Genomic DNA, 10,768 nt, shown 5'->3' on the forward strand with positions numbered 1-10,768 from the left:
AAAAAAAAAAAAAAAAAAAAAAAAAAAAAAGAAAAAGAAAAAAAAAAGAAAATTGGCTTCTTGCTGGGTACCTTACTTTTCTGTTTCTATATCCAACTTAGATGATAAGCCCCTAAGGATTTCTGTCATTCTGTTCCTCACTGACATCGCTACAAAATTACAGTAAAAAATAAGGATAACGAAAAGAGGATCACTTCATAGCCTACTTGGGTTCTGGAATTAAATCCAGTTCAGGTCAGGAATGAGCCATGAGATCCAGTAGTTTTTACCCATTATCAGACTTAAATTATTTTCAGTATTTCTGGTGTAGACCTGTAGATGGTTTTCTATCACATAAAATTCAGAATGACAAGGAAGTTTATCTAGAGAAATTTAGAAGAAAGAAAGGTACATTCTTCTATTGTCTGAATCTGTTTTTATTTTTTAAGCACATCAGTGTATTTATTATTTAGCTAAGCACCCACATGATGTCACATGTAAGGATCAGCACATTGCCATGGGCCCCATTCTCAGAAGAGAATGGACCCTTCTGGGGTCCAAGCTGACATGAATAATTTAGGTTGTTAGGGTGCTGGTTAATGAATTGTCCCAATGTTTGGGCATCCTATGTCTCTGCTAACTCCCTGGCAGGGCTTCCTTGAGAGAACAGTTTAACTCAATGTACTTAATAGATATATCTCCATGTACTATGAGATGACTCAGGGCTGGTCAGTAACCTGGGTTTTTTGAACAATCAGAAAGAAAAATGGAAGCTCGTTGGTGGCTTTTCCAGCCCACAGCGTTAGCCTTGCCTAAGCCCTCTCTGCAGCTAAACAACTCGTTTTCCCCCCAGTGCTTCCTGAGTCCTTATTCCTTTTAATGAGAAGCCAGAAAAAGAGGTCAGCGCAAACGGGTGCTGAAAAGAAAAAAATCCTGGCTCTCTTTTAACCAAGAAAAGCAGAGCATTTCTGAATTCTGGCTCTGACACAGAAAAGCCCTGTCTCTAAGTCCCTGCTCATGATGATTGCCTGGGGACATGTCAGAAAAGTATTCTGGCTGATATTAACCGCCACGATCACGTATCCCGGGAGAAACACTTTCAAAGAACCCGGAGCCAGCTTTCTGGAAGCAAGTAGGCCAAGCAGTCTACTATACGTCAAGTTTAAATGAGAACATGTCTGTAAAAAGGCTTTAAGACCTGTAAAGTTTTAGGTGTGTGCCTCGTACTGTGCCCAGCCCTTGAGCACTGAATGTAGAAGAAGACTCAGAAGACATGCTTCCTACCCTCCTCACTCCCTCCTAGAACTTAGATTCTGGGAGAGAGACAGGATCATTCTATGCAAAATAATTAAACAATTAAATGTTTGACTGTGTGGCTGTAAGTAGAGTTATGTCAAGTGGCCATGAGAGACCACTGGGACTGAACTTGTCAAAAGATAGTTTGTGGAGAAGCCACAACCCCCATGGCTGGTGTCCTGTCGGGGAGATCACAAATTAGAAAGGATCAAGATGGGGCAACTTGTTTTATACACAAAGGATATCCATGTGGGTCAGGAATGCAATCAGACAACTTGTGTTGGTTTGACTCAAACTTTGTACTTAGCTCAAGATATGAATTATAGCTTCGAACACTTACCTACAAACACAAAGACACCAACAAAACAATTTGAGTATTTAAAATAAACAGTTGAGAGCTGGTTTAACTATAGCATGTGGGTTCATAAGAACTAATATGTTTGAGGCTCTTTTCACTATGAAGATGACAAGTCAGGACTTTAGTTTTCAGGAAACAAACATTCATAGCTTTGGTCACCTGCTTGCTAGAGAAATAATAGGAGGAGGGGCTGAATTCATTCCATCCATGTCTTTCAGTTTGTCTTGATTTCTAAAGTAGTGAATGAGTTTTTAAGCAGCAGTTGCTGAATCCTTCTTTGCTTTGTCCTGACATGCAGACAATCTAAGAGGAAAATCAAGTCAGGGAAGTATTTAGAGAAGAATGCTGATGCCTGCAATTTGCTTTGAAATCGATAAAAAAAGATGGATGATTGGGTAAAGGAATGGATAGATATGTAGATATGTGACAAAGCAAGTATAGAAATATATTAATGATACATATAAGGCTTTGCATGTAAAATTATTTTAATTTCCAACTTTACTACAAAAAATGTCATAATACTATGGTGGGAAAAAACAAGTCAGGGTTTTCTTTGTGTTGCCCTTTCTTCTAATAGTTAAAAATCATTATTGGAAAGGACACATAAATAAAACAGCTTGGAATAAGTCCTAGACATAAATGAAAAGTAATAATTGTGTGTGTTATTTGTTTAAAGAACCCTCAAATCTATCTCTACTAGCCAACTGTTGATGCTAAGTATTCTGCTATTAGAAACACAGTCTTTTGAGCTAAGGGCTTATTCTGTAAAAACCTCTTGGAATTCTTGGAGAATTACCAGATTAAACTCAATTAGTCATTAATACTCAACTGCAAATCAATTTAAGTGATCACTTCCAAGTAATATAGAGCTAAAAGGTTTGGAATAAAGGAGAGGAAAAAGAGAACATAAGCACCAAATGTCTTAGGGGAGGAATGGGAGATGCTGAAAGACGATCTGTAGAGGCATTAAAGATCAACTTCACCTTCTTCACAAGGTTACTCTGGGCCAAACTAAATCCTGATATTAGTGTTTGCTGCTTTTGAATTCTATATTTAGAATTTCTGAAGCTCCAGTGAAGGTGTCCTATGGCACTTTAAGAAGGCTGTTAAACTGCCTTTCTGTAGTTCTTGCTACTTGATACTAAGGACTCAAGCCCAAATCTTACTCCACAGGGGATGCTGTGGACCATGGGCTGTTCATCTATGGTTAGGTTTAAACTTTGACTTATTTTCCCTCTATGGAAGGGAATATTTTCTTTTCCTTTTCTCTCTCTCTTTTCTTTCTTTTTTTTTTTTTTTTTTTTTTTTTTTTTTTGAGACAGAGTCTTGCCCTGTTGCCCAGGCTAGAGAGCAATGCTGTGACCACAGTTCCCTGCAGCCTTGATTTCCCTGGCTTAAGCAGTCCTGCAGCTTCAGCCTCCTGAGTACCTGGGACTACAGGCATGTGCCACCACACCTGGTTAATTTTTTAATTTACTGTAGAGGTGGGGTCTCACTATATTGCCCAGGCTGGTCTCGATCTCCTAGGCTCCAGCAATCCTCCTGTCTTAGCCTCCCAAAGTACTGGGATTAGAGGTGTGAGCCACTGTGCCTGGCCCATATTTTCATTTTTGTATATTACTCTATTTTTCTTTCTTTAGAGATACCTTTTCCTTAGCTGGTTTCTTCAGAAAGTAGAGTCTGAGGCAAGGGTTTACGTGCCACGATTTTCTTAGGGAGCATACATTAAGGACCAGGAGGGAAGGATAAATAATGTGAGACAGAAAAGAGGATAAAACCAATACAGGTACAAGGAAGTGTACTGAACTGGCTACCACTAAGGACAACTGATTGTTTGATATCATAGAGTTATCTTCAATGAAGCCATGTAAAAGATGTCTCAAGAATGTCTCTTTGGGTGAGAAAAGGGGAAGAATTTATCCCCTGCTCCCATATCTCATTGGTCAAAGGCTCATTCTAATGGGTCCATTCTCCTGCACGCCCAGATTGTACAGGTGTGAGGGTTGCTGTGAATTTCTACGCCTTGTTATCAAACAGAGAAATCTCAGAGTAACAGGTGAGAGTGCATGGGGTGGGATGAGGCAAAGTGCCATCTGGTTGTGCCTTCAGGAAGCTGCTTGCTGAGGTGACAGCTGGAACAAGAGACGAGTGAAGCTGAGAGGTCTAAAGTGGTGAGTGAGAACAGTCTAATGAGCCCGACCCTCACACCATGCAGCCTGCTGGTGCCCTCCATTATCTGGTTCACTTGGTACACTCTGGAGCCTCTATTTTTCTGAGAACAAGATGGCCTGTTTTCCCTGAAGGAGAAAGTAGGAGTATAATCTGTCACAGAGTCTCCTTCAAGATGGCGGTAGTTGAATTTCCAAAAAGGTCCAAGGCAAGAGGACTAGTGAAGCAAGATGCAGTCCCTCCATTATAGCTGATCCTAAGGCCATAATTGACATCTGCCATCCTCCACTTCTGCCTCCCATTTTAGATTTCTATCACCCTTGGTCAGAACTTTGTCATTGATCTGCACTGCCTGCCCGGTAATATGATCAAGACCTACATCACCAAGAGGCCTGAGGTCTGTATTGCTTTGTCCTTGGTCTGTAATTGTGACAATTACCTATTTTCTATGGATACACCAAAACACGTCCTTGTGAATCAGGTGGATTCCAGACATAGTCTCCCCTGCTCACATTGTGAAGAGCAACCATGGCTCCTCGTGGTGTTCAGGAACTCTCTTTGTTTGCTGATCCACCAGTATGAGTTCAAAGTAACCCCGTGGCAGTTGCAGTTTTAAGTGCAGCATAAACCTTACTGATCTCTGGGAACAAGCACTTCTAAACCTGGCAAATTCAAAGTTTGTACAAATGGAAAACACAAATTCCATAAGAAGGTCACCGGGAGTAATGATGACCAAAGCCATGCCTTTTCCCCAGACCCATGTATTCTAACTACTGGGGCCCATATATTAGCTGTTAATTCCACACATATATTGGATGCCCAAAGGAGAGTGCTCCAACTTTGTGGCCTATTTTCCTTGAGCTGGCATCTTAGCTGAGCTTTCAATAGCCCATTCCACCATGCTACTAGACTGGCTGCTTCTGGATGGTGAGGTCCATGGTAGATGTTGTAGTTATGTGCCTACTGTCACAACTCTTCTGCTGTTTCTGTAACATGGGTCCCCTGTTCATAGGTAATGCTGTTGAAGGTTACCATACCTATATTTATTAGGCATTGTGAAAGGCCTTAGATGATTATGCTGGTGGAGACACTACGGGAAGGAAAAACAACCAACCAATATGTAAAATAGGCAGCAATTCCAGTAAAGATCAATTGCTGCCCCATTAGGGGTAGAAGGAGCAAAATATAACCATCTGGCCATGAAATGGCTGGCTGGTCTCACTGAAGAATGGCATCATATCAAGGAATCAATGTCAGTCTCTACTTCTGGCAGTGACAATGGGGACAGTATCAGCAGCCTTGATAAGAAGCAGCCTATACTTTTGGGCTCATGGATAGGCTCCAACCCTGCTACCTCGGTCACTCTGTTTATGAGGTCACTGCACAAATGCTGGGGTAGTTGAGGAGAGACCCTTGCTTATCTTCACCGGATCAGTCATCTGTGCCCCTGGTTGTTGAAATCCTCCTCTGTGGTGGATACTCTTTAGTAATCATTAATATTACCCACAAAGATCTGCACAATTTGCCTCCAGTCCCACAGGCTGAGGAGTATGTCTCTTCTCTATATCTTCTTGCTCCATCTGGGGGACCATCATCTAAGAAACAGTATAAATTACATCTCAAGGACTGTCTGGTGTCTTGGAATGGGGGGAAAAAGAGGGGAAAATTGCTCCACCAGCTCTTGTTTCCCACTGGTCAAAAGTTTAACCCACAAGATTGTTAACTCTCTTGCATTTCTAGGTTGTTGGTCATACATGGTCACCAAGTGGGATCCTATGTCTTTGTGTCAACTGGGAAGCCGCAGGAAGAAGGTAAAGGGTTTACAGTGCAGTTAGGAGGCTAGACAGTGTTAGATCATGCAGAGCTGGTCATTGCTGTAGCAGCTGGAACAAGACAAGTGAGGCTGAGAATATCTGAAGTGAAACATAAGTGTTGGATATACCTCTCAGAAGCACACTTCCAAAGAAGTGTGACCCAACTGTCTCCAGGATATAGAAATCAATGAAGCAATTTCATTCTTAATATGGAGTTTTGCTGGCTCATAGAACTCCATCTGCATGACTCCCTCTTCACAGCCCCTCACTCTGTAGGCAATCTTGGGAGCCTCCAAGGATGTCTTGAAAGTGTTTGAGATTCCTTCTGGGCCTGTACTTTCGGTGACAATGCCCCTGTACGCATCCTGTTTCCTATACTGCCAGCCTTGGCCCCTCCAGCCTGATCCCCTGCTACTGCTGGTGCTCTGCTCTAGAGGCCAGCCTTGCTAAGTGCCTTGGCCATGAAGCTTACACCTACAAAGAAAGAAAATGGTGTTCTCTCTTGCATCATGCTATGTCAGGGGAGAGGCCTACTCCTGCAGTGGAGTTGTTCAGGCTCCATGGTGTTACAGACTTTGGTGACACAGCATTGCCAGTTTTATTTTATTTTTGTTCTTCTCTCCAGGGCTAGCATACAACACAAAGATAATTGGGCCAGGGTAGATTCAAATAACAGCCTTTGTGCTGAACCAAGGGTCATTACTCCTTTTGATCCTTAAGTCCTGTTGCTAAGCCCAGCTTGCTGTGCCAGAATTTTTCTTCCCCCAGGATAAATTTTCTCCTAGGAATTGCACAGCTCTTGCAATGTGGTATCTGATGCATCTTTCTCCTCTGATCTCCTCCAGTTTGCTAGAGGACTTTGTACAATTTTTTTTTCCTTGTTCTGTCAGCCAGGCTGGAGTGCAGTGGCATAATCTCGGCTCACTGCAACCTCCGTCTCCTGGGCTCAAAAATTCTCCTGCCTCAGCCTCCTGAGTAGCTGGGATCATAGGTGTGTGCCATCATGCCTGACTAATTTTTGTATTTTTAGTGAGATGAGGTTTCACCATGTTGGCCAGACTGGTCTCGAACTCCTGACCTCAGGTAATCTGCCCACCTCGGCCTCCCAAAGTGCTGGGATTACAGGCGTGAGCCACCGCGCCCGGCCGTACAAATTCTTTACCCAGAAAGTTCCTAAGGACTCTTAGAAACCAGAACTACTGAGGGATGGGGTGCTACTGGAATTGCCCCCACAGGGTTGACAAGAATTGCATGCTAGGTTCTGGACAGAAATATAGTTATAATTAAGCATCAATCAGGCTGTACTGTGGCCCATTTCCAATAAACGTCAGTAGATACTGATCATTTGCATTCCCATTGTTTCTATAGATAGGATTTCTGACATTAGGGTCATAAGACTGTTTAAAAATTGATTTGCATCCCCATTGTTCCCACAGACAGGATCTCTAATATCAGACTCATAAGGCTTCTGTTGAAGGATCACTTAAGATTTTTTTCAGACCTGAATTCCAGCAACCAGTTTGAAGACCCCCAAAGGTTCTTATTATATTTCTGTCCAGAACCCAGCATGCAATTCTTGTCAACTCTGTAGGGGCAGTTTCAGTAGCACCCCGGCCCTTAGTAGTCCTGGTTTATGAGTCCTCAGGAATCGCCAAGAACGGGATCAGCATGGGAACACGGTTTCTTCGTCTCCCTGTTCCATGATGCCACCCTGCACTCTTCGACCAGTCAACGATCTCCACATTTCAGCCACTCCCAAACTCCTAAAAAGCCGAACCCCAAATTCATTGGGGAGACGGATTTTGAGGCTTTCTACCATCTCTTCATTCAGTGACCCTACAATTAAACCTCTTTCTCTGCTGCAACCGGGTGTCTCTGCTTATTGACTTACCATGTACACCAGTCAATGACACTTTTATGGACACACTACTGCCTTAATACCTGACCCTCAGCTCTGGCCCAACCCTAGAGCTTCCTAATTCTTAGGAAAGGAGAACAGATGTTCTTATACACACACAGGCTCTCACTAGCAGGTTAGTGACTTAAAGGTTTAAATTGGAAGTCATGCTTTAAGAACTCCTATGAAATGTTTACAAAACTTTTGTATTTGCACAGCATCCTTTCCCACTGTTCCCATTTTGATAATCACTCCCTCATTGGTTTTTGGTACCACTCAAGTTAAAATATTTGGGTCTTTGTGATACACAGAGACCAGGGAAGCGGAGAAAGGTCTACGGGAAAATGTGCAATGGACATCCTCCACGTCCAGGTGCCAGTCATCATCCACCATCACCACCTCATAGGAGATGGAACCCAACGGATGGTCCCAACACAAAGGAGATGCTTTTTGTCCCCTGCAAAGTTATCATGGATCTCAGGCCCTGTCTTTTTAGACTTTGGGTGGGAACTTCCCCTTTGCATTTCAGTTGTCCCCTGGAAAGAGGAAATGGAATTTTATGTCAGCCATGATTCAGGTTAGTCAATACAAACCTGGCTGACACACTATTGAAGAAAGCATTTTATATGATGCTGCAGGTAGGTGTGCCCTGGAATTTTAGCTGCCTTCAGCTAAAATACTCATGTAAATGCTCACTTCAAAATGTATGTGCAGGTCAGATCCTGGGACAGATGCCAAGATGCTGCTAATATTGTTTTATTAGGCCATCATTCTGTGGTGGTTTCTTAAATGCAGTGGTCTTATTGCCATCTTCCTTTCAACAGCACTGGGCACACAGTTGGTATTAAACATGCTTATTAAATAACTGAATAAAAGAAGTAGTGGTAGCAATCATCTCTTAAATTAGATGCCACGATCTGGGGATCTTTTCATTTTTTTTAATGATAAATTTTCATTGTAGGAAACTTTAGAAAGAGAATTGGTATAGAGCCCATTTGAATATTGTCTAGACATTGATAAACATGGACTAACACACAGTCACAATTCCAATGTACAAAGATAGGGAAAGAATATAGCTATGTCTTATTTATCATTTCATTTGGATGTACTTCTATGCTTTAATAACTTACAATATTAGAGCTGGAGGAGATTTGCCAGATACGAAAACTGAGGTCCAAAGAAATGAAGTGACTTGCTCAAGGTCACACATTAGTTAGTAGCAGATTCTGGACCACAATTCAGATGTCTAAATGCCTACTGGCATTTTCCCTTCTATTGCTTGCTCATAATGAGGCTTTTTCCTTAGCTGTATTTTTGCTACCATGTCACATGAATGTCTCCCCTTTAATTTTGAAGTCCACTGTGCCAGAGGCGAGCCAGTCTCACTCCTTGAGAAAGGCTGCTGAAAGCAGTTTTTATTTCACCTTATATCACCAGATTTTAGTCATTCTCTGGCTTAATAACATCTCTGATGAATTGGTGGAAACACTGCTTTCTGAAATATTTCTGAGTCACAACACAGCTCTTCATTTCACAAACTATGCTAATTTTAAGAGGGGCAACATTATTGTGGAAACAATTTGGTTAGAAATGCCATGAGTTTCCCTTCTCTTCTTTTTACCTTCTTATTTTTTTTTCTCTCTCTCTCATCACACACATACAAACACACACACCTCAATTATTTCCTGCCTTCAAAGATCTAAAAAGGAGCCTGGAAAATTATCCATGTTGTTCCCCTTAGACCTGACCATACCTGTACCTCTCAGATACGAGCAAATTTGGCTGTTTGTACAGAGAAATCCTCCCTCAGAAGTGCCTTCGGCTTCTAATAACTCTCACTAGGAGTGAGGCCCGCGTGAGTGCACAGCACACACAGGCACAGCATGGCCAGCCAAGGCAACCAGAGCAGTCCCCCAACCACCACCACTGGAAGCCCACTGAAGGCAGTGCAGATGGAGAGGGGTAAAAAGTTAACCCACGGCTACATTTTCTACACACACGATGCCAGGCTCTATCAGGAAGTTTTTCCTGGGAGACATGACTGAACAGTCACACCTTTCTAAATGGACACACCCCAGGTGTGGTTCAGAGCTTGTTTCTGGCGAAAGATTCTTCGAATTTGTCATACCATTTTCTTATCAAGAAATCTTTCCTATTCTAACTTCTCACAGGAAACTCCATTGCTATCACTTCTCACTGACCACCTGTGAATATACAGGAGAGGTGGTGACTACCTCTGAGTCACTGTTCACTGTTAGCTTCCTCCAGGGCAATCATCTTCCCAAGAAAGACACATCTATCCTCTTTCTATGATCTAGCAGCTGCTGATGTGAAATCTATTGAATAGACCTTTATTGAGAGCATCTGTGTGCTGAACTCTTAGTAGATGAAGATAAATAATGTGAACCCTGCATTTGAGAAACTTATGATGAAGTAGAAAAGATGATATCATTAATGATGATGTAATGATTAGTAGATGCCAGGCCCTTTACTAATTCATTTTAATTCCCACATCCACCCTGTTAAATATTATTATTTGTAAGGAAGCTGAGGCTCAGAGAGGTTATGTGACTTGCCTAAGGACACACAGCTAATTAGTGACAAAGCCATACTACCTTTCTCCAAAGACCGTGGTGCCAACCACTGTGAAAAAGCAGACAATTTCAGCAGGTGGTAAGAACCATAGAGGAGTATGTACAAGGCACCTCGGGAGCACAGAGAGGCCATCTCACAGTCTGGGGAGTTAGAAAAGGCTTCCTGGAGGAGATGTTCTCTGAGTGGCCTCAGGCCCCAAATCCCTAGTCCAAGGGCAGAGGGACTCATGCAGTCACAAAGGGTGGTCATCACCTCTACCTCCACGAAGCCCATTGAGTCTCCACCTACATTTTCCTCCTCCACATCTTGGCTGGACATGACCTGCCGAAATCACTGTTGGTCCTGGTACCAGACTCTTCTTCAGAGGGATTTACCCTTCTTATCTTTCTGCACCCGTGCACCCCCAACTCGAGTGGCTCGATTTCTGTATAGTCTAAAGCAAGCAAGAGAATTGGCTGCTTTGGCTGCTGCCTCCCTTTCACCATTGAGTGAACCCGAGTGGCAGGGGAGGAGAATCAATGCATTGAATCCGAATATATCTGGGATGGAGTGACTCCATTACAAACGCATTGTGTCATACTTGAACAATATAAGGATTCTTTCCTTCTCTCTGAGAGCCCACAGCTGCAATATTTCTATGCTGCTTTGCAGACTGTTATC

General features: G+C 42.6%; 1 long non-coding RNA gene across 1 annotated transcript; it reads left to right on the top strand.

Moving 5' to 3' along the window:
* Positions 1–3,277: 3,277 nt before the first annotated feature.
* On the top strand, positions 3,278–7,446 carry LOC108544658 (uncharacterized). The gene is made up of 5 exons (XR_001889919.1): positions 3,278–3,530; positions 3,619–3,804; positions 4,110–4,199; positions 5,543–5,613; positions 7,262–7,446. It is a non-coding gene; the product is annotated as an uncharacterized LOC108544658 (long non-coding RNA).
* Positions 7,447–10,768: the final 3,322 nt, after the last annotated feature.

This window comes from Rhinopithecus bieti, unplaced genomic scaffold, assembly GCF_001698545.2.
Source record: "Rhinopithecus bieti isolate Rb0 unplaced genomic scaffold, ASM169854v2 scaffold_21703, whole genome shotgun sequence".
NCBI lineage: Eukaryota > Metazoa > Chordata > Mammalia > Primates > Cercopithecidae > Rhinopithecus > Rhinopithecus bieti.